Raw genomic sequence first — 5,707 nt, forward strand, 5'->3', positions numbered from 1 at the left:
CCAGGAGTTCATTCACGTTTTCCCTTCCCCCACTTTCCAGGTCTGATCTGTGAGTGGGTCGTACACATAATCTGCATAGGTTGGCCAGCTCTAAACAGGTTTACACGCTGAGCAACGTTTCTCTGTAATTCTCCTACCTCTCCTACTCTGTGGCCTCACTTTTACTCCTTAAAAACCCGCGCCTGCCCCTCGAGTTCACACTGGGAGTCTTTGTTCTGAAAGTAACCCGACTCTCCTGTTCACCACAAGGTATGAACGGACAGAAACCTTCCAAAAACACACAGAGTTTCCAGCCTACAGAATTAAAGACACACACCCTCCCGACATATGGTTTTCATCGAGAGGCCTGAAATAATTCAAACGAGGTCAGCGTTTAAAAAATTAATTAGTGCACCGCCTCTTGGTGAAAAAGCAAAGACTGCTCTCTTTTGCAGCAAACTGAGGCCATGTGCTTTTCTTTTTTTTTTTTTTTTCCTCTGTTTGCTTTTCTAGCTGAGCAGATGGTTTGCATTAAAAATGATCCTTGCTACAAAAATGCTTGTCTTTGGTGAGATTCTCCAAAATGAAAGTTGCAGTCTTGGGTGTGAGTAGGAAGTAACTCAACCCAGCAAGTCACCACCATCTTTAAAAAAATTTTTTTTTCCTGTCTTGCCTCTGAGTGGCAGCATGTCTGAAGATCCCCAAGAGACAGGCTGTGACCCCCTGGACTGTAACCCACCAGGCTCCCCTGTCCATGCGATTTCTCAGGCAAGAATACTGGAGCGGGTTGCCATGCCCTCCTCCAGGGGAGCTTCCAGGGCCAGGGATGGAACCCACGTCTCCTGCATTGGCAGGTGGACTGTTTACCGCTGACCACCAGCAAAGTTCTTTGCTCTCTGTAAACATGTACTTAAACGTCTGATTTTCTCCTGTTCATCTGTCTCATGTTAATTTAATTTAGATTGCCTGAAGACCCTAGAAGGGTACAGGGGCAATGTCTTCCCCCTCCAGTAATTGAGAGGGCTTCCCTGCTGGCTCAGACAGTAAAGAATCCACCTGCAGTGTGGGACACCTGACGTATCAAACACACGAAAACACATGCAATCATTTCGTCACGTTTGAAGAGGTCTCACAACAGATTCATGCCTGTTTTTGCAAGCATTATTGGACCACCCACGCGTTCTTAAAGTGAAAGTGAAGTTGCTCAGTCGTGTCCGACTATTTGCAAGCCCATGGACTGCAGCCTACCAGGCTCCTCCATCCATGGGATTTTCCAGGCAAGACTACTGGAGTGGGGTGTCATTTACTTAACGCTTTCATAAAATAGCAAGGTACACATGAAGGAGAAAGAGGCTTTCCCCCTCCCACCACCAAAGATGGTTATCTCCTTTTTCATTTTTCTCCCTCCATTTTAGATAAACAGGTTGATAATGCTTATGGCAAACAAACAAAAAAATGGTCAAATCCACATGCGTGTGGAAAAGTTAAAAACCAAAGAATGCCTCCTCATGGCTTCACTGGTGGTCCAGGGGCTAAGACCCCGTGTTCCCAATGCAAGAGGCCCAGGTTTCATCCTCGGTCATGTAGCTACATCCCACCTGTGGCAACTAAGAGTTTGTTGGCAGTTCAGTTCAGTCACTCAGTCGTGTCCGACTCTTGGTGACCCCATGAATCGCAGCACGCCAGGCCTCCCTGTCCATCACCAACTCCCGGAGTTCACTCAGACTCACGTCCATCGAGTCAGTGATGCCATCCAGCCATCTCATCCTCTGTCGTCCCCTTCTCCTCCTGCCCCCAATCCCTCCCAGCATCAGAGTCTTTTCCAATGAGTCAGCTCTTCTCATGAGATGGCCAAAGTTTCAGCTTCGGCATCATTCCCTCCAAAGAAATCCCAGGGCTGATCTCCTTCAGAATGGACTGGCTGGATCTCCTTGCAGTCCAAGGAACTCTCAAGAGTCTTCTCCAACACCACAGTTCAAAAGCATCAATTCTTCAGCGCTCAGCTTTCTTCACAGTCCAACTCTCACATCCATACATGACCACAGGAAAAACCATAGCCTTGACTAGACGGACCTTTGTGGGCAAAGTAATGTCTCTGCTTTTCAATATACTGTCTAAGTTGGTCATAACACAGCAACTAAAGATCCCCTGTGTCGCAACTAAGACCTGGTAGATCTAAAACAGATATTTTAATATATTAAAAATAAATATTTGACTTATTTATTTATGAACACAAACTGCATTCCACAACAGGGACTCTTTGTAACTTCTTTTTTCAACTCGAGGATATTTCATAGTTTTTTTTTTCAATTTATCACATAAATACCTGCCTGATCATTTTTAACTGCCATATAATATTCTATCAAATATATTTATTGTCACAGATTTATCAAATCTCCCATGGGTAAACATTTATAATACTGCTCTTTATTACAATCCTATGCACCTCGTGGCTCAGATGGTAAAGAACCTGCCTGCAATGCAGGAAACCTGGGTTTTGATCCCTGGGTGGGGAAGATCCCCTGGAGGAGGAAACGGCAATCCACCCCAGTATCCTCACCTGGAGAATCCCATGGACAGAAGAGCCTGGCAGGCTACAGTCCACGGGGTCGCAAAGAGTCGGACACGACTGAGTGACCAACACATTTCTGCTTTCCCTGGGTGTGTTGTAAACACACAGATAAATCTCAACCAATTAAATGAACCGTGTGTGTTATAACCTGGGGTCTGAGAGTCTCATCAAAGATTCACGTTCCTAAGACTTTGGGTTTGATCCGGAGCTCTGTAACTCAAGACTGCCCTTCAGGTTCTCTCAAAGCTATAAAAATCTCTTCGAGGAGCTAGAAGCCCAGTGTTTTATGAACAGGTAGCAGACACTTCCTTAAGCACGAAAAGAAAAAGATCGTTGGCTGCGGATGTGCGTTTCCACAGGAGATGCCTGTTTATGGTTTTGCGTTGATTTCTGCTTCCCAGGTGGTACCAGTGGTAGAAAACCCACCTGTCAATGCAGGAGACATAAGAGACGACGTTTTGACCCCTGGGTCGGAAAGATCCCCTGCAGGAGGAAATGGCAACCCACTCCAGTCTTCTTGCCTGGAGAATCCCCATGGACAGAGGAGCCTGGCGGGGCTACAGTCCACAGGGTCGCAAAGAGTCAGACACGACTGAAACGACTTACCACGCACGTAATTGACAAAACAGCTGCGTTTGGAAAGACTTGAATAATGACGTCTAACGATCTACCATGGGATCCCTAGGTCAAACCCTCTTTTTAACAAATCTAAGGTAAACAGAATCACCATGCACACAAAACATATGCTTGGATGTTCTGAGCAGGAAGCGTGTTTCTGCAAACGTCCCATCTGTGGACAGCCTGCCTTCTGGGTTTTGATCCCTGGGTGGGGAAGATCCCCTGGAGGAGGAAACGGCAATCCACCCCAGTATCCTCACCTGGAGAATCCCATGGACAGAAGAGCCTGGCAGGCTATTGCTAGAATAGCAATGCCGCAGAGTGAGCAGTTCCTGTAAAGCGCGTCCACTGAGCGCTTTCTCAAGGTTTCCCACATGGCTAGCCAGCACGCAACTCTCAGACCAAAAACCAAGTCCTAGGCGGATGGGCCTGTTATAACGGAGTGAAGTAAGCGATGAAGAGAAAAACAAACCATGTATGTCAAGGCATATACATGAAATCTACGAATCGGTACAGACGAATCTAATTGCTGGGCAGGAATCGAGACGCAGGCATAGGGAATGAACCTGTGGACCCAGCAGGGGAAGAAGAGGGCAGGATGAATCGAGAGAGAAGCCCTGAGCTCTATACACGACGGTGTCTAAAACAGACAGCGAGTGGGAGCTGTTGTGTAGACAGGGAGCTCAGCTCTGGGCTCTGTGATCACCCAGAGGGGTGGATGGGGTGGGGGTGGGAGGCTCAAGAGGGAAGGAATCTACGTAGACACATGGCTGATTCACGCTGCTGTACAGCAGACACCAGCACGACATCGTAAAGTAATTATCCTCCAATTAACAACTTAAAAAGTAATATATAAAGCAAGGCCCCCTGTGAGAATTTTAGGAAGGGCAAATACCTTTGATCACCCCAGGGTGCGTGATCACCTAGCAGACGGATGAGTCTTTCCGTCTCCCTCTTTGATGAGACCTCCACGGACGAAAAGAAGACACTCAGGTGACAACCGACGGGTACCTGAAAAGATCGTCAACATAGCTCATGATCAGGGAAATGGAAATCAAAACCGCAATGAGATAACGCTTCCCACCTGTCAGAAGGGCTACTGTCAAGAAACCAACAGATTATATGTGTGGCAGAAGAGGTGGAGACAAGATAGATTTTTCTTTCTTTTTTGGCCAGGAGGCATGTGGGATCTTAGTTCCTCCATGATCAGGGATCAGACACGCACGCTCTTCATTGGAAGGCAAAGTCTTAACCACTGGGCCCCCAGGTAAGTCCCCCCACCCCACCCTATTCTCTTTGAAGAAAGCTTTAAAGACTGTAAAGGGACTGCCTGCAATGCGGGAGACCCAGGTTCAATCCTGAGTCAGGAAGATCCCCTGCAGAAAGAAATGGCAACCCACTCCAGTACTCTTGCCTGGAAAATTCCATAGATGGAGGAGCCTGGTAGGCTACAGTTCAAGGGGTTTCAGAGTCGGACACGACTGAGCAACTTCACTTTCTTTCTTTCTTAAAGACAAAGTGTGTTCTTCCACGACTGATTTACTGAGGGCATCTTCGCTCCGGACACTTAGAACCTCCCGAGGATGACAGCTTCAGAACTTGGTTTGAGAGGAATAAGCCGCTAAGCGTCTCTGCAAACAGACATGTCTGTTATCTTTACTGCCATGGCAGGAATATTGCATCACGCTCTGATGTTGCAAAGCCTCCCCCGAGGTCTGAAGCAGCAAGACACAGAGGTGAACTGTCGGGGAAAAGTAAATGGCTAGATGGCTTAGAAAGGGATGGGAAGGACACGTGAGTGTCCCTAATCCCCATGAAACTCTTCAGATAACCACTGGTAACGATAAAGACTTGTGATAGCCTTGATTGATGGATCTATCCAAATCAATCCTGACTATCTATCTAGCCATCCATACATTGTATCTATCCATTCATCCATCATATTGATCTATCTATATCAATTCTATCTATCTAGCCATCCATCTATCATATCTATCTATCTATTCATCCATCATATCTATCCATCTATCTTTCTAGTCATCCATCCATCCATCATATCAATCTATCCATCATTAATCCTGAATATCTATCTATCCATCTATCTAGTCATCCATTCATCATATCTATTTATCTACCTATGTATCCATCAATCCTGAATATCTATCTATCTAGCCATCAATCCACTCATCCATCCATCATATCCCTCTATCATCAAGTCAGAATATCTATCTACCTAGTCATCCATCCATCATATCTATCTAGCCATCCACCCACCCATCCGTCCATCATATCTATCTGTCTATCTATCATCAGTCCTGAATATCTATCTAGCCATCCATCCATCTACCATCTCTCTATCATATGTATCTATCCGTCCAATCCTGAAAATCTATCTACCCATCTATCTAGTAATCCATCCATCATCTATCTAGCCAGCCATCCACCCATCCATCCATCATATCTATCTGTATATCTATCATCAGTCCTGAATATCTATCTATCTATCCATTCATCCATCATATCTATCTATCCATCTAC

The sequence above is a fragment of the Bubalus kerabau genome, chromosome X, assembly GCF_029407905.1.
Source record: "Bubalus kerabau isolate K-KA32 ecotype Philippines breed swamp buffalo chromosome X, PCC_UOA_SB_1v2, whole genome shotgun sequence".
NCBI lineage: Eukaryota > Metazoa > Chordata > Mammalia > Artiodactyla > Bovidae > Bubalus > Bubalus kerabau.